The 24,442-nt window shown below is 46.2% G+C and overlaps 1 long non-coding RNA gene across 1 annotated transcript in view; it reads left to right on the top strand.

Moving 5' to 3' along the window:
• Positions 1 to 24,442, top strand: part of LOC149859595 (uncharacterized) — a 141,211-nt gene that overhangs the window by 91,976 nt on the left and 24,793 nt on the right. Inside the window, exon 2 of the long non-coding RNA XR_016443512.1 lies at positions 23,662 to 23,754. This is a non-coding gene — a long non-coding RNA (uncharacterized LOC149859595). The remainder of the gene's footprint in view (positions 1 to 23,661; positions 23,755 to 24,442) is intronic.

The following is a 24,442-nucleotide window of genomic DNA, read 5'->3' as shown; positions in this document are numbered from 1 at the left end:
CCTTAATGGCACATGTAGATGTACACATTGGGTGTGTCCAAACATGCAAGCATGTGCACTTGCAGCAGCTCACATAGAAGCGATGCAAATTTGAGCTGGGGCTTTTTGCCTCAGAGCACATGCTTAGACATGCACTTTGTTGTGGAGCAAATTGTGCCACTTGGGGCAAAATAATCCTGCCTGGCTCCTTCCAGATCTGCAGCCAGAGGGAGCTAGAGCCCAGGGCCAGCAACTGTGCTGTCCCCAGCAGCATAAAAAGCTGCCCTGTCCCAGCCCTATAAGTACAAAAAGCTGTCCTGGCAAGTAGCTCAGGGCTACTCACTCTTAGGAATTTCTGGGGCCCAGCTAATTGGTATCTGGGGACACTACTCCTTGTGTCAGCTGGACTGCTGAAGCAGCCCTGAGAGTTCTCTGCACCCTTTACCCACTGCAGCAGTCTGGGGGGGGGGGCAGGGGATGCTGCCTGGCTGTGACCTGCTGCGCACCTACCAGACCCAGATGAAGAATCTTCCCCTCTGGGCCAGCTGCCAGTGGGCTGTGGCTGCCGGGTTGGCTTTTGTGCGGCACTACTGCCATGTGTGCCCTGTGCCTGGCTATCTGGGCAGCTATCTCCCGGAAGATGTTCCAGGTGTGGTGGCCTGCTTTGAACTTTCAAAGCATGTCCTCCTGGCCCCAATCGGCCAGGATGTCAGCCACAGCCAACTGGATTCAAAGTGCCATCTCTGAGCAGGCAGGGTCCTGCCACTGGCATCCCTAGCAGAAATTCTGGTGTTCCCTATTGGAAAACTGAAAAATCCCTGTTAAAAAAATCCCAAAGTCTCTCTGTAAAATACCACAAAGTCCATGTTCCTTCACAATTAAAACAAAAGACAAATATAAAGACAGAGTGAGCCAGAGAGACGGCGATCAGTTGGGCAAAGTTTTATAGATATATCTACAGTATTAAAGAAATTTGGAAGACTACCAGTGTCTCTATCATCATAATAAAGTGAACTCTAAATACATGTTTTATGAATTCATGAGCACATGAATATATATTGTGCTGTCCACCAAAGGGCTACATCCCCCCTAGGGGCCGTGGCCCCTCCTCAGGGGCTATGGTCCCCCTCAGGTGCTATGGCCCCCCACAGGGACTACAGAGCCCCCAACAGAGGCTAGTCCCTGCACAGGGCCCACATGCCCCACCCCACCCCTTCTTGATCCCCCAGCACCCTGGGTTGCTGCCCTGCCTGGTCCTATCCCTCTCCAGCTCCTGCAGCCCTCCCAGCAGCCTATCCCCTCCCCCAGACCCCCCAATGGCTGCCCCACCCAGCCCCAGCCCCTTCTTGCACCCCCAGCCCCCCATGGCTGCCCCCCAAAACCCAGCCTCCACCACTTCAAACAAAAAAAAAAGCCTCTACTCACCAAGCAGGAGCTGTAGGGGCTCTGGGACCTCCTGGCAGAGCCCCCCTGGGCAGCATAGGGCAGTGGGGGCCAGCAGGACCTGGGCTGGGGCCACTGGGGCTGTCACCCTGCCCTGCACTGTGCAGGAGGGCCCCAGTGACCTTGACGGCAGTTCAAACTGCCAGTAAATGCCCCGGGGGGGTTGGGTTCCCCCCCCCCGATGCTGGGGCAGGGGGGCAGGGATTGGGGGGCTCAGGGGGCTGGGGGAAGGATAGAGCTGGGCAGAGAAGGGTTTGGGTGGGCTCAGGGAGCAGGTGGGGGCTGGGGCTGGGTGGGGAAGGGATTGTGGGGCTCAGGGGACTGTGAGAGGATGCGGCCAGACAGTGAAGGGATCGAGGGGGATAAGGGGGTTGGGAGGGGTGTGGTGACAGGCGGGGAAGGGATCGGGGAGGCCCAAGGGGCTGGGGGGTGGGGCAGGGCAGGGCAGAGATGGGATGGGGGAGACGGTGGGGCTGGCAGAGCTCCCCTCCCATGGTCCCCTCCCCCTCCTCCAGCCCCCCAAGCCTTTACTTACTGGCAGTGGAGCCTGGGTCCAGCTTCCCACTGATGGCATGCAGCCTGCCATACATGGGCAGGTAGCATGCTTCAGCATCAGGCTGAAGGGCTATCCATAGAGATGCCCTGGCAGCCAGAGTGGCTCTATGGAGGACCCAGCCTCTGGTTGCCCCACTTTTTTTCTCTGCAGGTTTTTTTGACCCCTGGATATCCAATAATCTAATTTTGCAAGTTTGCAATATGGAGAATCTTTTCCCATTCCTCCCAGTGCCTCTTGCAGCGTCTCAAAGGGGTTTGAGACACTGCAAGAAGCACACATGTGCTCAGCTGGACGTGCCCATTATGTCCTTCCAGACTATATTATCCTCAGAACAGAGGCAGTACCTGCCTCTGTACATGCCCTCACCGTTACAGTTTTTCTGCCCATCAATAATCTGTCTCAAAGAAACTGAAGTCATAAACAGACCCAAGCACTCCTTGAATACTGCTGAGACTACCAACAAGTGGAATATCTAGTGCCAGTTAAAGTAATGACTTCTGAAACATGAACACATGCTTAGTAAGAGCTGCATGGAAACCCAGTGATCACTTTACACTGATCATTGAACCAAACTGTGCAGAGATGGGCCTGAATCAAAACAATGGCTCCAACATCCATTAACTGCATGTGACTAGAGCCTGGCAGAGTGGAAGGTTCCCAGTAAATGTCAGAGCTAGAACATGCAGCTGTTTCCCATCTTAGCAAGGAGCTGAACCGACTGCCCAGCTCTGAATGACTCTAAATATCAAGAGATGCAAAATCCAGATTGATATTGTGCTGCTCTGACTCATTTGCAGTCCTGAGGCCTTCCACTACTAACAAGAAGCTCAGATGCCAAGATGCAGGACATGACGCAAACACCTAGAGATTGTCTTTATTTTACCAATGACTGGATGCAAGGTAGGTCACAGGAATATGGGTTGGGAGACCTGGGATAGCTTTAGAACTGCTGTGTGACCTCAGACAAGTTACTTGTTTGTCTAGACCTTGGGTCTGAAATTGTCTCTGCTGTGTCTTTGCAGTAACCAGTACTAAAAGCCTTAATCTGAGCCAGGAATGTGTCTTGGAACTGCATTCCTGATAATATTAACAATGGTAAAAGCAGAGCAATTTAGCAGAGCTGAGCAGAACTTCTTGGTAAATAGTAAACTCACCAAAAATGGAGCTTGTCAGAAACCAAAATAGTTTGAAAAAAAACTTGAACTTGGTGAATAATTTGGGGCAATAATCAGTGGATATTTTGAAAGTGAAAACATTTTGTTCTGACATTTTTAAAACAAAACATTTCAACTTCTGTGCTTTAAACAGACTTTTTAGTTTAAAATGCTCTAAATTTTAAAAATATATATTTTTAAAGAATGAGCTAGCCATTAAATAAATATACTTCATTTTGAACTAATCAAAAATTAAGTTTCCCCATTTTTTCCATTTCTATAAAAAAAAGAAATCTGTTTTGATTTGTTCCAAACCAGTTGAATATTTCAATATCTGTTTGGCCACTAAACTAAAAAATCCATTAGCCAGTCACCATGTTTCCTGCTAACTACTGTGCCCATGCAGAGGTAAAAGTTTAGAAAGTAAAGTTCAGGCTGGTGGGTTGATAAGTAACAAAAATAAACTGGCTCAAACAGTTTCAGTCTTGAAGTGTTTCTATGCTCCCTCAAACAGTGGCGCTGAACAGTGCAACTACTTCATTCCTGCTCCGAGAAATGATTAAAACTTTGCCATTAATGGAACAGTGCAAGACGTGTGCTTTTTAATCTTGTTTGTACTGTCTTTCCACTCATCCTACTCCAAAGGAACTCTGTAACCTGTACCATGTAACGCTCTTGTCTGGGACCCAGTGCAGCAACTTGGTGGGTGTTCCCTTGCGCACATGTTTCTGAAGATTGAGCTGTCCAGCCAAAGAACTGTGTATAGTTTGCTCTCTCCACAGGTTGCTGTTATTCCTGTGTGATATCTTTAGTTTGTAGCAGCTGTACTTTGTTGTGTTCCTGTCACTTAAACCAATGAGAAATTGTGGTAGGACATACCAGATACCAGTCTGGACACGATTCTTTCTTAAAATGCACAGTTCAGTCGTCTTAATTTAGATATGGGCCAATGTCACACAGTTCAGACCCAAGGTCTTGGAGTTTGACACTGAGCCTTTGGTTCAGGTATGTTTGATATTGAGCTTTGATACAGAGCCAGCCAGACACAAAGGACTGTGCAGCTTGGCCCCAGCCAAGTTTTTCCACTGCTGCCATTCCAAGCTCTGAGTCATTCTTATATCTCGTTTCTGAATCCTTCTGGTTCTTTAATATTTCTCTATTCTTACCCAGCCTTCTCTTCGCTGACACATCCAAGGACCATGTTAGCCTTCAGCTACAACTGCGAGGCCAGGTATACCTGTTTTCCACAATGATCTTTATGCCCTACTCAGAGTTGTTACTCAGCATAGAGAATAGGGCTGTCACTCCCTTGACCTGATGGAGAATGTCTCACATTCAAAAGCTTGTCTGACTCTATCCCAACTATGTGGTTAGCCTAGTGAAAGATATCACCCTGAGAAATCCTCACTTCTCACATAATTCATGGACCATCCTGGCTATAACATCCCTCTAACACTACCAGAATAGAGAATTCATCCTGTCCCTGTTCTCTCCCATTTTTCCTGTATGTTTGGCTTCTCACTTAGCAAGTATTTTTCAAATGAGCCATATCAACCTACACCACCTGCTTGTCTTTATTTCCACCAACCATTTGGTCATCTACTGACCCCATCATGTACTGTGTCAGTGAGGCTTCATCTTGTTAATCATTGCTGTAATCACCCCTTACTTTACTGTGATGCCAACCACATTTCTCCTGCCCACCCCATTTTTGCTCATATTCATTCTATGAAATCTATTTGGCTATTGACCCATCAACCCAGCCAATTTTGCCAGCAAAAATCAGTTTCTTGTTCCTCAGTTTTTCCCACCTTCCCAATAGTGCTCCCTGCATGGGATAAACATCTACCACCTCTTCCTCTTAAACCCTCATAGCTCATATCTTCCTCTGTGCAAGACCCAAGTGTGTGGCACTGTTTCAGCAAGCAAGGAGTAGGGACTTCACTGATTTTCAGTGTACTTTGAAGATTGCAAAGGGCAGAGCTTGCTTCTACCATTAAGGTGTGAACTTGAACCAATGAATAGATATGCCAAAGGGAAAGAACTCCTACCACAAGCTATTGGTGAACAAAGAAAAGAGTTTAAAGTTTTCTGTTGAGAAATACTCCAAGTGCTACATCAGGGGATTGGACTAAATTGTAACAAAATTCCAAATAGCTAAGGCTGTGTGAACCAATCTCTTGTTGATGCTAATAACATTTGGCAGAAGTGCTGTACTGTTAGACTACTAGATTTGTTGCAGATCTTCCTCCCAACATACCATTTGAGCTTCATCCTCCTGTTACATCCTCATTTGTATGCTGACCTAAAACGTTCTGAGGCAAGTTGTATTTATTTACATGTAGCATCTAACAAAACACAGACCTGGTTCTTGGTTGGACTTCCAAGCTGCCAGAATAATGATTTGATGTTATGGTTGTGTGAGATCATTTCTGTGTCAGGATGATTCACAGCTAACTGATCTCATCACTCTTGGTAAACAGTTCTTCATAGTTATTGTGTGGCTATTTCCATCTCCACTGAAAATGATATCACCACACTGGTACCTCCACAGACAGAGGTGTGAAGTCAGAGCTTTCAGTTATGCTTTAGTGAACTAGCATCACCAATTCAGTGATTTAAGGCACTGCAACAATCACAGACTTACATCAACACTGCATGTTATCCACCAGTGGAATTGAAACAGAGCTAGTGAAGTGCTGGTCAAAGTAATCAGGTTCAGCTTTAGCCTTTAAAACCTATGGACTGAGAATTGCTGCTTTATACCATGATGGCTTTGAACATCCTGATCATGTGACTTAGTGTTCAGAAGGTTGGCCTCCTTCCACCAAGGCTGACCTACAATTTATTGGGGCCCCCTGCAAGGCATAGCTTTGGGGCCCCGTGACATGAAGAAAGCATTGTGGTGGTGGAAGATGGCGAGTGCAGAGGCAAATTAAAGTGTTTGGGCAAACACAAAATTGGAACCCCCCTCCCTCCATGGGAGCTGAGCTTTGGTGGCTTGCTGGGTCGAGACCCTGCCAAGTTAGGGGACACATACCTGCCACTTCTCTCTGCTCCCCTCCCCTGCTACAGCCAAATGTACACACACACATGGTAGACAAAGTTCTTTGGGTAAATCTGATATCTTTTATTAGACCAACTAAGTAGTTGGAAACAATTTTCTAGCAAACCTTCAGGTTTAAAAACCTTTGGTCAGGCTGAGGAAGCATCTGCAGTTGGTATGTGCTCTTTCTGGATGGAACAAATAGTAAAGAAGTCAGTGGCTGATCTTCATGAAGGCCAGTCAGTGAAAATGTAAATTGAGGAGTTAGTGGTTGAGAGAATCAGTGGGTGAGAGTCAGTGGGTTTTGTAGAATCAATCCTTAAACCGCTTGTTATTGAAAGAGTCCGTTTTGTCCATGACACAGCAGACTTTCTACAAAAAACTCAAAAACATAGACCGCCTTCCCAGCAACACCCTCCTAGCCCCCATGGATATTACCAGCTTATATACCAACGTCCCACACCAGGATGGCATCCAAGCCTTCCTTACATACCTACAAGAGCAAAATGGCAACTCTGAGTACAGACCCAAAGATACTACTGAAATTATATGCTTCGTCCTTACACGCAACAATTTCACTTCTAATAACCAACACTTCCTCCAGACCTTGGGCACAGCTATGGGCACCAACATGGCCCCACTGTATGCCAACCTTTTTATAAGCCCCCTGGAAGAAGAATTCCTCAAAGACTGCACCATCAAACTATTGCTATACTTAGGATATATCGATGACATCATCATTTGGACTGAAAACCTGCAATCTCTGATTGAGTTCCATCAGAAATTCAGCAACCATCGCCCCTTCATCTGACTCTGTCTTGAGTACTCCAGAACCATCATCTCCTTTTTACACACAATGATCACCATCCAGAATGGTAAAATATGGACCACATTATACAAGAAACCCGCAGACCAACATACATATCTGCACAGAACTAGCAATCACCCTAAACACACCAAAAACCTGTGATACACAGCCAAGCCTTCAGATCCCACCAAACTTGCACTGAGGCGAACACCCAAGATTGCTACTTCACAAATATTAAAAAGGCTTTCACACAGCAAATACACTCCTCCAAAGAGATAGATGCACATTTGAAAGAGCCACCTGGATACCATGTGAAGAATTGCTGCAGTGCAGAACGAAAACCCCCATGAATTGCATACTGCTAGTTATGATATATCACCCATCCCTCAAACCTATATGGAAAATCCTCAAACAATTGCAACGCATACTGGAAAGAGACCCAATTCTTAAAAAAATCTTCCCAGATCCACCCATCCTCACCTTCAAACAAGCACTGAACCTCACTAATATCATCAGCAGAAGCAAACTTCCTACAGATCAAGACACATCAAATGGATTCAGGCCATGCCATGAAAAGACATGCAAAACCTGCCAACATATTTCCACCACTCCCACAATTACTAATCCCACAACAGAACCATCACCATTCCCAGATCTTACACCTGCACCTCCAGAAATGTTATATACCTCATCTAGTGCACTTATGCCCTGATGGGAAATACATAGGAGAGACCAAACAACAACTGCTCACTAGAATGGACGCACACTGGAAATCTACTGAAGTCCAGAATACCCAATTACCCGTGGAGGCACATTTCTTATAAGAAAACCACTCTGTCTCCAATCTCTCAGTATTAATCCTCAAAGGGAATTCACAAAACACTTGTCACAGATGAGCCTATGAACTTCACTTCATCAACTTCCTGGATACAAAAAATCATGGACTAAATATAGAGGAAATAGAAAAATCTAGAACTCTTAGTTCCAAAATGATACCTTTTTATTAGACCAACTGTGAAATCACAAGAAAATTGTCCCTTTCTGCAAGCTTTCAGGCTCGAAGGTCCTTCATCAGGCTCTGAGAAAAGTATAGATGGTAAAAAGTCCCCACAGGTAGGAAATAAAGTTCATTTTTGCTTGGAGGGAGGTGAAGATGGAAAGCTGTCCCCCTGGGCCCAGCTTTTTCTTGTGATTTCCCAGTTGGTCTAATAAAAGGTATAATTTTAGAACCAACAGCTCTATTTTTTTGTATTTCTTCTCATCTCAGACCAACACAGCGACCAAGTATATCCCTGAAACATGGAAGATGCTGAATTTTAGCCAATTTTTGATTTTAAGCTTCAATGCAGAACAACAAGAAAGATCTTTTACCTCCCTGGCTGCCACCTGAAACCTCCAGGGAAGGGATTTTACCTAACCTACATACCAAAGAGCAACTCAGCACAACTCTCAAAGACACAGATCCTAAGTACACCCCTGGACTAAACATAGACATTGGATTTATAACACACTATAAGCTGCCTGCCATCTGATTCCCAGGTACCTCTCCACTTTTCCCTGCTACATTCATCCCCCTTCCCCTCCCCACTTCTCCTCCCCTCTCACCCACTGGTTCCTCAATTTCACTGACTGCCTTTCTTGCTGCAGCCCAGCTCTGGCCTCTAGCCTCTTTGCTATTTACTCCATCCAGGAAGAGCACGCACCAACTTCAGATGCTTCCCCAGCCTAACCAAGGACTTTTAAGCCCAAAAGCTTGCTAAGAAAAATGTTTCTAACTATTTAGTTGGTCTAATAAAAGATATCACACATGCGCGCGCGCACACACACACACACACACACACACACCCACAACAGCCCTCCACTCCTTCCCCTGCCTGCTGCCACCCGCAGCTCAGTCTCACTCCCCCCCACCCCCATTACACTCATGTGCAATCCACAAGCGTGACGGGGCTCTTCAGGCAAGACCCCAGCCCTGCCCCTCCCAGCCCCATTGGTGGAGGAGGTGTCCTGCTTCCAACTGCCAGAGAAGCAAATGTGAAAGCCACAATTTTAAACTTGGTGCCAAAAATGGATGCAGAATTTAAAACTGTGGTTTTTTACTTCCCAGCTGGGGAGGATGCCGGCCGCACACAACCCCTTGGCTGTGGAGCCCCCTGTGGCTGCAGGTTTCACAGACCTGGACAGACTGGCCCTGCCTTCCATTAACTTAAATATTAAGGAAAGCCTCATTGTACTGGAATTATAGACATTACAAAAGGAAATGGGCAATCTACATCTGATCCAATACAAAGTCCCCAAACAACCAACATACCATTGTGTCTGAAGGCTTTTTCTATTCAAGATGTGGTTCACTCACCAGTTCCCTTGGAAAATAACACAGAGTAATTGGACTGGAATAGATTTTCCTGATATTCAGCCTAACCTGTACTTGACGTAATTCCATCCAGTCAGTATTCCTTTGACCACCTGTAAAAACATTAACATTTTTCTCCTCCTACTAGTATGCCTTCTACAGATACTGGTAGATGTCTGTCCTACCACTCCACATATCATCATCTTCTGCTTGAACGTTGGTCAAACTACACACATCCAGTTCTTTTAATACATCCTCATGCATCAGTTCCTCTAACTACTCAGTCATTTTTGCTGTGCTTCTCTGAATCTCTTCCAATTTGTTGTCACTTGGCTTTCCAGGATTTAATGCAATATTGAAATTCTGTACATGTATATAGTGGTTGTCATGTAAGATTTTGAAATGCTCCACAAAGATTAGTGATTTAAATCTCACAGAGACACCTATATCCACTACGTCAGTGACTATTATTATCCAAAATTCTAGTCAGCCCCTTTTCAAGGTCAATCATGCTTTTGATGGTTGAGTTCAATATTATTATTTTTTATTTGTCATCATCATCACCATAGTAAAAGATAAATAAGTCAGCTCTGGCCTGGAGCCACAAAAGACCTAAGCTTTGCAATGCTAAGTAGCGTAGGACTGTGCCTTGCTGCATAATAGAATCCAGAGCCCTCCATTAGCTTTCTAATATGCCTAAAAGCATGTGATTAAAACTAGATGCACCCAGAGACCATAGCACTATTTCATGGACAATTTGGATGAAAATGAGGTTTTTCCACTTTTGTTGAAATTTTGCATAAAAGACTTGACCTGACCCTATTTTTCTGATCATGCCTAGTGCTGATTCCTCATTGTAGGTCTAAGACCTACATCTGAGTACAGCTGTATAAAATGAGAAGGGCTATTACTTTCTTGGCCCATGACAAGATGAATTTATATATTCTTCTATAATCATACTTTGGGGTAGTCCTAGCAGCTCACATTGTTTGTCTGTATAGTTCCTGTGTAGCAATCTCTTCTTGGTCTTTATACCAATTAGCTATTTGGTAAACATGAAACACGTCATCAAGTTATACACATAAATCAAAAAGGATGTGGAGAAGCTTGAGAGAGTTCAGAGGACAGTCATGTGCATGATCAGAGGTCAGGAAAACAGACCTTATGAAGAGAGGCTGAGAGCCATGGGACTCTTCAGCCTGGAAAAGCACAGGCTCATTTGGTGGCCACCTGTAAGTTTATCAGGCGTACTTACCAAGATCTGGGGGAACATCTGTTCACCAGAGTGCCCCAAGGGATGACAAGGTCAAATGGTCACAAACTCCTCCATGACCATTTCCAGCTGGACATAAGGAAGAACCTCTTTACTGTCTGAGTCCCCAAGGTTTGGAATGGACTGCCACTGGAGGTGGTTCAAGGACCTACTCTGAATGAGACATTTGGATGTTTATCTTGCTGGGATCCTATTATCTCTCCTGACTTCCTGCACCTTGGGTGGAGGGGCTGGACTCGATGATCTACTGAGGTCCCTTCCAGCCCTGATGTCTATGAAATCTATGAAATCTTTCCCCCACCATTCCAGGGTGGCCTGCCTCTGCTTTGTGGGAATGGGGGCTTTGGAGAAAGATGTGGACTTCACTTTGGGCACACTCCCACTGCTGCCAGGCTGAGAAGGAGCAAGGACAAGGGGGTGGTGCCTGCGGAGATGCATCAGCATCCTTGTGGTGATCATATGTTTTGTTCCCTTGCCCCAGCTGGTTTTGGCTCAGTAGTGCAGGCAGATAGCATACGTGGGATCATCTGCCAGCTCAAAATGATCCCAGACCATGCTACCCACTCACTTCTGGAGTGTGGGTGCATCTGTGGATGCTGCTGCATTTTCCTTCTCCTCAGAAGTCAGAGGCACAGCAAGAGGAGGGGTGGACTCAGCTGAGCTGTTTGCCTCCACCTGTACATTAACCTCCTCCAAAGTGACTTCTGGGGAAGGAGACCTTTCTCTAGGGGAAACTTGATTGGTGTTGAGCACAAACTCAGCTGATTCCCCCTCCTTCCCCAGAATTTCCCTTGCTAGGGCACTGAGATCTTGATCCAGCTCTTCCTCTGGCACTGGAAGGCTCAGCATGGGAAGTGAAGTAGGGGTGGAGTAGGCTGCTGTGCTGGTGCTGCTGTTTGTTGTTGCCATCATGGTGGTAGTGGTGGGAGGAGTTATGGCTGGTGCACATGGAGGGGATGCAGTCTTGGGCACAGGCAGTGGCACTGGCACTGCTCCCCACTCTGCTGCTTGTAGCAGCCTCACTGTTTCAGCTGAAGGAAAGAGGCTGCATCTCAGTTTGGTTGGGGGGAACTTACAGCTTTCCCTATACCCGCTCTTCCACCCCTCCCCGAACACTGGCCACCTGCCTTTCCACCACGTTTCATGGTGTATTTCACATCTTGCTTTACTACAATTATATAAATGTATTTGTGTTCCTATATAAATTTAAAAATGTAGGTGTCTGGTGCAAATAAAAAATGTTAAATGGCAATTATATGGCTTAGTCCCTGTATAAATTCAAAAGTGTGGGTGCAAGATCATTGGTGGTACTAGTAGGTGTGTGTGTGATGCAAATAAGAAATGTTAAGCAAAACAGCAAGTATATGGATTAGACCCTGTATAAATTTAAAAGTGTGGGTGCAAGAGCACAGGTAGGTGTGTGGTGCAAGTAAGAAATGTATAAAAGCAAATAGAAATATGGCTTTGTCCCTATATAAAGTCTATAATGTATACTGCAAGACTTTAAATGTATAGAAATAAAATATAAATGTATTTCGCTTCCTACATGAAATAAATTCTACAGTAATCCTATTCAATATAATTATAGAATTAAAAAGAATAAATCAATGAATATAATAAAATAAAAGATCCTCAGAGAAAAAGGTATTCTGAATCTGAAATCCCTCTTGCTAGCAAGTAGGGAATCCTTTAGAAGATCAATGCTGCTAGCTGTGGTTGTCTGACGCTGAGCTGCTGGAACACACAGCTCACTAACTGACACCAAGACAGAAAGCAGGGCAGTTCAAACAATGCTGCTGTTTATGCAGTTTTTCCATCCCTCCCCCAGAGCACTGGGATTGGAAGGGACCTCATGGAAGGATGACAGTCACTGGTCAGCTACACAGTCAATAATGAGAGCACTCCTCCCCGCTCTTCCCCCCCCCCCACTTCAGTTTCTGTTTTCTTGCAGGCAAGCCCAGCTTGAGCTTTGAAACTCAAAATGCTTAAAACACTCCTAAATATTTTGACTTGTCTCGTTTTGTTTTGAGGCTGTTTCAAAGCTCTCTGTTTCATTTCAATGTTAATGTTTCGAGCTCAAAACCAGTCAAAATGAAACTGCTAGAGAAATTTTGCACAGTTCTACAGCTCACCTACTCTGGGTCCAACAAAAACAGTGGCTACCTATCCATACAATCAGACTTCCACTTATTCTGAGTCACATTTCTTTGAAGAGCAGAGGAATACTTTTTATTTTCCTCCCCCAGGGCAGCACTGGTACCAGCTAGGGACTCATCTGGGCCTTCCTGCTCTGGAGCTCTTTCCACTGCAGCCTCCACAGTGCCAGACCAATCCCTCTCTGACCCAGGGCCTGTGTTTATATTAAGCTGTACAATGCTTCAGTAGCCAATCTGATTCAGAGGAGATTTGGCCCAATTCGGCAGCTGAATTTCTGAATCCAAATTGAATTGGGAGACCCATTAACCTCTCCAAATCAAATTAAAGCCTATGAATCAATTCAGAGAGATTCAGAAAGATTTGGAGATTCAGCCATAGACTGTACAGGCAGGCACTAGGGAGTGCCGGTGGGAGCATCTGGGGAAGCAGCTGGATGAGCCCCAGCTTCAGCCAGCAGCCCCGGGAGATCTGCAGAGGGTCCCTGACAAAATCATCCTGTTGATTAGGCAACCCTACTTCGACCCCCTCTGATCATGGGGCAGGCTAATAGTAAGGTTTTTCTGGGAGGGGTGGGGAGGTAGACCTGTCAGGCACTGGGGCGGCATCAGTGTCTGCCTCAGCGTCCTGGGAGAGGGGACCTCCCTCCTCAGGACTCACTGGCGTGAGCCCCAGGGCCCCTGTCTCCCCCAGGTCATAAGAAGGGGAAGGCACTGCTGCCAGATCTTCCATTAGGTCTGCCTCAACCTCAGTGCCCATGGTCTTGGAGGGGGGCTGGCCCCAGCCAGTGGAATGGGGGGTCTTCTCCATGGGATCCTCTCAGGACTGGCCAGCATCCCCAAAGCCCCCTCCACCAGGATTACCCATTCCGGTGGTGGGTTGTCTGGTGCAGCTGGGGAGGCCCCTGGAAGCTGGGCCATTCTTTCCCCCGTGTGGTGGTCTTGGTTGTATGTGTGTGTGTGTGGGGGGGGAAGTCCTCCACCTCAGAGGGATCCAACTGTGCCCAGGCTTTCCTTTTTGCCGTGCACCCAAAGGGGAACTGCACCCACTCAGCCATGGGGTGGTCCTCAGGTAGACAGACTCCAGTACGAGACAGTGAGGACTGTAGAGGTGGGGTAGTTACTGTGGGGGCATGGATGGGGTAGGGAGGGCACTCCCTCTCTTCCCTTGGCTGTTGCCCCCTCCCTGGAACTCCGCCAAACTTGGTTAGGGGGGTGGGGTCCCGTGAGCTCATGGGGGAGGCTGGGAGTTGTTGCTAGGATGCCAGAAAGTCCAAGGGGGGGAGGGACACCATGGTAGGGGCACCCCTCTTGTCAGTGGGACCCACAGATGCATTCCCTGCCTGGTCCATAGGGCACTCATGATGCAAGTTTCCCAGCGCATGGCACCAGAAGCACTGCAGGTCCCCCAGGATATAGAGCACCCTCACCAGGGCCCCCTGAAAAGGAATCATGAGGCACCTCTCGGCCTCCAGGCATGCTTGCACCACCAGCTGAATCATGACCTGACGACAGAATGAGTGCATGTAGTGGAGGTCAGGGTCTTGGCACCCCAGTGAGAGGGCCACCACTGGGAGATAACCTTCTCCATGGTTTGGAGATGGGGAAGCAGGGCCCACTTAGGGGTATAGAGTGGGACTGAGCTGAGGACTACCCAGGTTGCCAGCTCTTCTAGGAGTACGAGGGGGATGTACTTGCCCTCCACCATGAGCCCCCTCTCCATTGCCTTTTGTGCAGAAGCCTCTGATACAAGGGGAAAAAATCCTTGCCATGAAAGCGGGAGGTCAACATGATCTTAGGGACCCTCACCACCCTAGTCAGGGGCTACACCCAGGTCTTAAAGTGCAGGTTCTCCCACTTGGGTAGTTGGCACTTCACCCTGTGCCTGTGGGTGAGTGCTGGAAAGGGGGCCCCACTGCCCGAGCTGGAAGGGCCAGCAGTGGAGAGTCCAGGCCCCATGGTTGTGGGTCACCCTGCAGGTGCCTGTGCATAGGTGTGGTTCCCCTTCTGAGAGGGCTGCATTAGTGGGGCCAGAGCTAGAGCCAAGGACAGGCTGAGTGGGTGTGCTGGCTGGTGTAGCGCACCTGGTCCCCTTGGGAGCTGGTAGTCTAGGCTTGGGGGTAGGGCCTTTGCCCTTCTCACCCCCAACTGTGGAGGAGACTGAAGAGGAGTCCTTTCCACTGCCCTTGCCCTTGGTCCCTGATGGGGGGGGTGGTATTGGGAACCCCTCTGGGGGTGGCGAGCTGGCTTTCTGCTGGAGTCTCACCTGCCCCTTCAGCAGAGGTTGTAGGCTTCTCTTCCCCTGGAGGAGATCAGTTGGACTCTGCCTCCAGGGTGGGGGCTCCAGAGGCATGCACTTTCTTGGGGGCTTGGCTGGGATCTGCCCCCATAGTGGGGACTGCAGGAAGTAGGACTGTGCAAAGCTTCAGATCATGATTCCAATTCAGGTGATTCAGAGACCAAATCTATAAATCTGAATCAAATTGCTGGAAGCTTTAGGCTTTCTGAATTGATTCAGAGCTTCCAAATCCATTTGGAAAAGATTTGGCGATTCAGAGATCTGACTATAGGCTATAATGGGGAATCAATGAAATATCTATAACTTTGTTGTCTTTTGAATGCTTCAGATAATACTTGAAGAGAAGGTAGCCTCTGCTTCAGGCATGAGGTGTGCCAAGCTTCAAGGTGATAGGTGCAGGGGTTTCTGGGAAGCTGCATCTCAAATTTCTGAAAGTTAAACTCATGTTGTGTGTGTGTTAAGCCACAGTGGGGTGAAAACTGCAGAGATAGTAGCTCTTTCTGAGACCACAAATTCTGCCAAGTTTCAAGGCTATAGGTGCAGAGGTTTCTGGGAAACTGCACCTCAAACTACTGACAAGCAAAACTCATGACATAGGTGACACTGTGTGTGTTTTAAGGCACAGGGGGGTGACAACTGCAGAGATCATGGCCTGTTCTGAGGCCACAAAGCGTGCCAAGTTTCAGGGAGATAGGTGCAGGGGTTTGGGGGAAACTGTACTTCAAGCTGCAGATAAGCAAAACTCATGACATGGGTGAAACTGTGTGTGTTAAGGCGCACCAGGGTGACAGCTGCAGGCCTGCTAGCCCCTACTTAGGCCACGAAGCCTGCCAGCTGTCAAGGAGAGAGGTGCAGGGGCTTCTGGGTTCCGAGGCCCTGCACCTCTAGCTGCTGACAGGCAAAACTCATGTCATGGGTGCTTGTGCAATTGTGTCTGCCTTGGGGCACGGTTTTGCTTTCAGGAATTTGAGGTGCAGTTTCCCAGAAACCCCTAAACCTATCACCTTGAAGCTTGGCTCGTGTTATGATCTAAGCAGAGGCTACTGTCCCTGCAAGTTTCATCCAAATCAGCCAAAAGACAACAAAGTTATAGATATTTAATTAATTCTTCATTATACTCTATGGCCAAATCTCTGAATCTGCTCTAAATCTTCTGAAGTGACTCAGGCGAATCAAATCGGAAAAATGATTTAGATCTCTGAATTGAATCTCTGGCATCTGAATTGGCTGAACTAAATTGAATAGTTTCCTATTTGCACAGGCCTAGCAGGAAGTTCTGTGGGGGCATCTGCCCCTCCAGAAGATACCTGCCCTGGCATGGGTTTGCATAAGGGAGAGGAAAATAACAATGAAAAAAACTAATAGCGCAGGGCTAATGAAACCAAGAGATGCAGGCTGGGGCTGTGCTAGAAGGGAGGAGGGAGAAAGGGGGATGGAGCTCAGTGAGTTACAGCCCCACAGGAAATCAGGTGGGCTATGCCTGGGGAAGGTTGGGGAGGGGAGACACACATACAAGGGCTGGGGAGACTCGATCTGGCTTACTCAGACACACAACAAATACCAGGGCAAGGGGAGCAAACCACAGGACTTACCACAAAAGGGCAAAAACACACAAGGAAGGCAGGCTCACTCCCTGGGGTGTCCCCCAACTGCAGCTTGATGGTGGGCTGGGCAGCAGGCTGGAACAGGAGTACAGAAGCTGGGGTGTGGTGCTAGAGTGCCGTGCTGGGGTGTGGTGCTGTGTGGTGAGCCCTTCCCCAAGGGGTACAGCAAAGGACCCCCCTGTGTGGGGGGAGGTGGGCTGGCAACAGCAGCAGAAGCAGCTCATGGCAGGAAGGAGTGCAGCCAACTTCTCCCCAAAAGCTCCTGAGATTAGGCCAGCAGCAGCTAGCAACAACAACAGAAGTAGTAGCCAGAGGCAGGAAGTGGCATGGCCATTTTCTCCCCAGAAACATCTGAGACCAAGCTAGCAGCAGCAAAAGCAACAGAGGCAGCACCAGCAGCCTGGGACAGGAAGGGGCATGGCCAACTTCTTCCCAGAAGCTCCTATCCAAGAAGCTTCTGAGGACAAGTAGCCCTGAACTGCTCACTAGGGCAGGTTTTTATACTGCTGGGGCCAACACAGGGCAGATTGTGCTGGCTATAGGCTCTAGTTTCCCCATACTTCAGATCCAGGAGGAGCCAGGGAGGGTTATTTTGCCCCAGGTGGCACAACTTGCCACACACCAAAATGCATGCCTAGGCACATGTGCTAAGGCAAATATCCTTGTCTCAAATTTGTGCTGCTCCTATTTGAGCTGCTGCAAGCACACATGCCTGTATGTGTGGATGTGCCCATGGAGCCATACTAATCAGAAGTTGAAGGCTGAGAGGCAGGCCGACAGAGAGGTTCTGGGTTAAATGTTTGGGTCCCCATTTCATGATGTTTGCCAGATATTTAAGGCTGGTTAAGAAACAAGAATAGTTAGAAATGGAAAAGATAGGGGCAGCTCAGCTCTGGGGGTGAAAAGGAAGTCAAAATGTATACAGAGTAGTGGCACACTGTGGCTTGGAAAACAGATGGCATTGAGGGGGATTACTCCTAATGAGCACTACCATATATTTCATTTAGGTGGGCTGTAGTGACATATCTTTGTAGCAGGTTCCCATCAGTGGCATAACTTCCCAGCCACTTCGTGCCTAAGATTAATTGTAGTGGCCAGGTGGAGGTTTTATTGTCTTGATCAATGTCAGGAACACCAGGGGTATAGTGATGGAATGCCAGGTTGGAGGAAGAGTTCTTGGAGCCTGGAACAGCATCAGTGGCAGTCTTGGGGAGAAGAGTGACAGCTATGGAAAAGAAAGTGAACCCAGAAATAAGCAGCAAATTGGAGACTAGAAACAAAGATTGAAAGTCGGATGGATAAAGATTGGAAAGAAGGGAAGTAAGATGGTAGGAAAGAACGGTGTCGTGGGAACAGTGGTTTTGGAGGAGGCTTTATTGAAGAAAGTAACAAGGGACTAACAGAGAGGGAAAAGAGGAGATGGGGAAGCAGAAAAGTGCAGGGAAGTGGAAAGGGAAAACTTTCTTAAATATTAAAGCAATAAAACAACTGGCAAAGACTATAGGGGTGTGAAGAGGGGGAGAATTAGAGGTGACCGCATCAAGTGGCAGCATGGCACACTCATGAAAGTGGTAGAGATGTGTAATTTAAATGGGCAAGCATGACTTTGTGTATTGCATCTACAAATGTCTGAAGTGTGTTATGGAGGAAGAGGCGGGATAAGATTATTCTAATATTGAGTGTGGTCAAGCAGACATAATATTGTTACAGGAGTGTGGAATCCCATGGGAGAGGGATTATAGAGATGGGAATGAGGTCCATTGTGGTGGGCAGGGTGACAGGGCAGTAAGCCTGCCCTGCCACAAAATGCCAAAGGAACAAAGGAAAAAGGAAAAAGAAAAACCCACTGGAGCAAGCCCAGGCAGGTAGAGGAGGTGTGGCAAACCCGGGCAGAGAAGGAACTGCATGGACAACCCGGAGGGTAATTAGCCTGATCAGCTGGGAGAGCTGGGAAGGCAGTGAATGGAGTGCTGCTGTAGCAAATGCAGCTGGTTGGAGCGGGGATTTAGAGAGATGCCGAGTGTCAACCCAGAAGAGCAGATTGCATGAAGAGGACATGGGGAGATGATGATGAGGAAGGACCAACCCCAGGGACTCAGGGAAAAGTCCTGAATATTTACTTGCCTGCAGAGACAGGAAGATGAGGCTGCTGCAGCATCCCAGCCAGTGAGTTCAACTAAGGTGGGAGCAGGCAGCCATTCCAGAGATCTGGAAGAAAGAAGAGATGGAAACAAGTGTTTGCATGAGTCTGGGGCATTGACCCCATATGATCCAGCCCTGAAGGATAAGGCCTGGCACGAACAGTGGGATGGTTGGCTTGGAACCCATGTGGAGAAGAATGAGGCAAAGGACTGGAAGTGAGGAACATGGCCCCTAGAATCTGGTCAAGATGACCCAGGAGTTGAAAGTCCAATAAATGAGAATTGATGCAAGTAAAATCCATAACATCTGGTGTGGTGAGGGCAGGGTATGAGGATGGTGAAGCCCTACAAAAAGGAGACAACCTTCTATGTCACAGAGCTAACATTAACCTTGTCTCACAGGATTGTATTTATCTTTAGTTCCTTTCTTTCTTCATCAAAGTCATAGCAGGTGAGTTCAAGGAGACTATCTGGTCCAGTGTGAGAGACAGTAGCTTGTTTTGGGAGGATGTGGCTAATCTTTCACACAGGGTCAGTTGTAAACAAAGCAGCTGGTGTCACAATTTATCCTGAAGAGTGAGGAAGTATAAGTCTGTTAAGTGCAAGTGAGAATGGAATGAATCATAGTGGAATTTGGAAAGAAAGTGTTAGAGATTTTTAATATACATGCACCAGCTGAAGCAGAAGAAAGGATCACCCTGTTTAAGAAATTAGAAGTGTATGTAGGAGAGAAGCAGCAAATTCTGGTGGGGGTTTCAGTTGCATTATTGAGGAGGGGATTAGGAGAGGGGATGGAGGCGAGGAAGAGCTAGACAGCTCATAAAAAGTACAGATTAATATAATAAAAGAAGGAAGTTTAAAGGATGTATGGGGCAGTGAGAAGGTAATTACAAGGATGGAACTGAGTGGGAGATGGGTGTCGAGGACTGATTTTGTATTAATGTCAAATGGACTAGAGACTGGAAAGCAGGAGAAAATTACTAGATGTTGAGAATGGAAGTGAGTTTAGATAAAAGTGGAGGTAGGGGGAAAGGGAACTTAAATGTTCTATTATTACAAGATGAGAAGACCTTGTCAAGAATATTTGGAGCTGTATGAAGGATGGAGGATTCTAAAGAGATACTACAAAAGTGTTGGGTAATGGTAAACTATGTTCAAGAGAAGAACAAAAGAATTTTTCAGAAATTTTGGTTGAAGAAAAGAAAAGACAAGGGTAGAAGAGCTAGAAGAACTGCATGCAAGAAAGCCAGAATGATTATTACAGGAGGCAGTAAGAGGACTATGAGTGAAAGAAGAATTGGAGGATATAAAGTGATTGACAAATGATTCAAAAGGAAAATGGAAGGAAAAATCTTTCAGACTAGGGCACCTTCTTTGGAGAAGGGGGAAGGATGGTGTAAGTATTTTTTGGCAAAATTGAGGAAAAGAAAGAAGGAACGGAAAGCAGTAAGAACTGAAGAAGGAATCTGAATAGAAGAGAGTGCTAAGGTGTTGGATGTAGCAGTAGAGATTTAAAAATAGCTGTACAAAAGAAGAGGTGTCGATGGAAAAAAAATGAAGGTGTTCCTTGAGGGGATAAAGGAAGGAATAAAGGGTGGAAAGAAAAAATTGGAGAAGTTAAATATGAGAGAGATGAACAACTGTTTAAAAGCTTGTAAGACAGGGAGGTGCTGGGGGAAAAGATGGACTTCCAATGGAATTCTGTGAAAAATGTTGGCAATGGTGGAGAAAGATATAATAGAGAGACATACAGGGAAATAATGGAGGGTGGGGAGAGAGGATATAATTTTCCAGATGTGGTAAGTGTGATATTCAAGAAGGGCAAGGAAGATGTGTTAGGCAACTGGAGACCAACATAGTATATTTTAAACATAGACTACAAATTGATGGCAAAAGTATTGGCCAAAAGAATGTGTGACTGTTTAGTAGATGTGATAGGAGAAGAACAAATGTGTGCTGTTCCTGAGAGGAGGATATTCCATACCCTATGGCATATTGGATATGCAAGAGAGAGAAGGAAATGTGGTAATAATGAATTTAGACCTAGAAAAAGCTTATGATAAGGTTGAACATGATTTCATATTTGAAGTATTGCAGAGGATGGGGTTTCCTGTGAAGATGTTCAGATGGGTCAAAGTGCTATAAAGTAAAGCAAGAAGTCAAGAATGGGTAAATGGTTACTTGAGCAAAGTATGCCCCATACAAACAGGGGTAAGACAGGGATGCACACTATCTGCCTATCTTTTTGTGTACATGATGGAGCCATTGGCACAGAGAATTCATGATGATAAGTGACAAGCAGTGTGAAGATACCAGGAGGAGAGTTTAAATGTACATTATACATGGATGATGTGAATGTAGTAGCTCAAGACAAAATATCAATTGAGAGGGTATTGAAGCATACTGAGGATTATGGCAAAGTGTTAGCGGTGAAACAAAATAAAATGAAAAGTACATTAATGGGAATGGGGAATTGGGAGAATTTACAGAAGGTTGGGCTGTAGGTGGTAGAGGGTGTAATGAAGATCTTGGGAATCCCAATGGATGCCAAAGGGAAAGAAACCAAGGCATGGGAGAAGTTAAAGAAAAGAGTGAGGCAGATCTCAGGACTGTGGAGTGGTAGAATGTTCTCTTTGAAGGGTAAAGTGGATGCAGTGAAAACAGTATTCTTATACTGACCTTTTCATGGGTCTTCCGATTCGATTTTGATTCAGAGATTTGGCTGTGGAATAGGGCCGAATCTCCTCCAAATCAAATCAGTGACTGAAGCTTCCCATCCTTTACACTGGAGTGGTGTAGCCACTGTCACGGTAGCAGATAAGGAGTGTACAGTGGCAGAAATGAGTTTTTTGTGGGGGGAGCAAAAGAGAAAGGGTAGCCAGAACAGGGCTATACAAAGCCCAGGAATTAGTAGGGTGGGAATATCAGATTTAGAAGGCTTTGGGTATACTTATTTTATAAGTATGTTCTGTAAAAAGGCAACAGAGGGGCTGGGGAAGACTGCAGGTTTCTGCCATTACCTCGCAGGAAAAACATTAAAAAGATTCACATGGAAACAACTGGAAAAAAAACATGGGACAAAAACCATGCCATCCCACCTCTGGCATGGGGATTAAAAACCATGCCATCCCATGCAAAGATAAGGAGTTTCTTAAAGGTAATTAAATTGGGGGGGGGCAGGGATTAGAGTACTTTAAAGACAATAAAAAGACAATGAGAGTGCTTCTTTATCTTAATACGATGAAGAAGAAACATATAATAACAATAGCTGGGGATCTGACAGAAGAACAGATGGCAAATATGTGGAAAGAAGTGACAGATAATAGATTGCAAGGAGAGCATATGGGGAACATACATGAGCTCTGGCACATGCTGATCAGAATGCATTGGAGCAGACTCAGTTAATCAAGTTCTAATTAGAATACTCCAGCCTGCTGCAGCATCTCATGTATTCAGTTTCCCACATTTCAAAATGGTAGTGGGGGAGTTTAACTAAAGCTCATTCAAGTTAGTTAAAGTGCTCCTGTGGCCATTTTGAAACATGGGACACTGAATACACAAGATGATATGGCATTTTAATTAGAGTGGCCCCCATCCCAGATCATGTGTGTTGGAAGCCATGGATATCATATGGATGATGATATGGAATATTCTTCACCTGCCAGTCAGAGTCCAGCACCACTGAGCCCCAGTGGCCCCAGCACCCAGACAGCGTGCCACATCCTGCCAAGCTGTGCTGTACACATGCCATGGGGTAGCTGCTGCATGGCTGCCAAACGGGGTGGGGGGGAAATCCCTGCTTCCCCCCACTGCCCTGTGCTGCACGTGGGGGGGCAGGGGGGAGGGTTCTGCCACATGTCCTCAGAGTCCCTGATCCCTGCTGCTTTATCCGGTGAGTGCGGGGCTATTGTCTTTTTTTTTTAAGTGCTGGGAGGCTGGGGCCAGGTGGGGCATGGGGCCAGGCAGGGCAGCCATGGAGGCTTCTCCCGCAGCTTCCCCTGCTCGGGGAGTGGCAGGCACAGCTGGAGGAGCTGTGGGAGAGCCTGCAGCTGCCCAGCTGTGCCTGCCTTTCCCCGGCCGATCCAAATCTCTCCAAATCTTTTCCAATTTGATTTGGAGGCTTCAGATTCAGTTCAGACCTTTTAATGGGTCTTCTGATTTGATTTTGATTCAGAGATTTGGCTGTGGAATCGGGCCGAATCTCCTCCAAATCGAATCAGTGACTGAAGCTTCCCACCGCCCTAATTTTTGGTACCAGAGAAGGGTGTTGGATCTGGTTCTGGTCTCCACGGGTGCTCATCTGGTATTGCACTACCTCCAAGCTGGGTGCTTGTTTCCTTCTGTGGTGAAAATTGCCCATTTGTTTTTAAGGGCCAGACACTCACACACACACACACACACACACACACACACACACATGTTCTCATCAGTATGTTTATCCAATGTGGGCCATGTGTTTTATAGTCATGCTCAATGTTGGCTGCATTTAATCAACTTCCTATTTGGTTTCCATTGCTAAGCACATGCTGCTTTTGGCAATAGTTTGATGAACAGCAATGCACTTACTGAGATTTATTCATAAATTGAGGGGCTTTTCCCCCATGCCATCTGGGTGGAGGGGTGGGGGAAGAAGAGCCTTGTCTTGTATTTGAGTAAATATGACATCTCTGTCCTCCACACAGGCTACAAAACACAGCTGAATTGTCATAGAAATCTGGTCCATACCAAGTCTCTTCTAATGATCTTTAAAGTCAATGGAAAGAGTACCACTAACTGACTCAATACTATTTATTTTCTTGTGCATTATCTATCCTCCTTTTTCTGAAACTGCCTTTTTCTACTTCCTTCATAGGAAGGAATAAACTCAGGAGAATACTCCTAAACATTACATACTTTACTTGAGGGAAGAAATTCCTAGGTAATATCTGATCTGTGTCCATCTACCGTAAGTACCAATTTTATAATTAACTTGCTGATATAGTTACATCCTATGACAACTTGTTCCATATACAGGAAGTTTGTTTTGGCTTTGCGCAGCTTATTTATATATTATATGCCAGAGGTGAACAGTTGGATCAGCATGTCCCAGCTTCACAGATAGGACGTTGTGTGGTAGGACAAAAGGAAACATTGCTGCCTAGACAATTCTTCCAGGCAATAGAGTTTTGAAATTCTAATGTATAAGAGACTGAGTGGACTATTATTACATCTTGGGTATGTCACAAGTACCGCATGGCACCAATCCAGAACCCTATAAACATGGTTTGAGATTATATTTTCAAGTAATTTTTTCCTAAATTTGTGTTTCCAAAAGAAGTCCGTTTTTGTATGCACATGGGTCAATGATTGCCTGAACCAGTATTTGTGCATGTAAGTAACAATTTTGTAAACTGAGTACATAGTATGCAGATACCAGCTTTTTGTACGTGTAATTTTTTCAGGGAAAAGAGTATGTGTAAGTGCTGGCCCTTCAAGTACATACTTGGTTGATAAAAGTAATAGCAACCATACATGTATGGATAAGAAAGTGAGAAAAGATTACTGCCTTCAGGTTATTATTTCTGTACATACAGCATTAATGTCTGGAATTTTATGCAATCCCTGACTGAGAAACTCTCATCTCACTGCTCAGT

Source organism: Crocodylus siamensis, chromosome 7 (assembly GCF_052110815.1).
Source record: "Crocodylus siamensis isolate JL-2025a chromosome 7, ASM5211081v1, whole genome shotgun sequence".
NCBI classification, from domain to species: Eukaryota; Metazoa; Chordata; order Crocodylia; family Crocodylidae; genus Crocodylus; species Crocodylus siamensis.
This window is presented reverse-complemented; position numbering and strand designations above follow the sequence as displayed.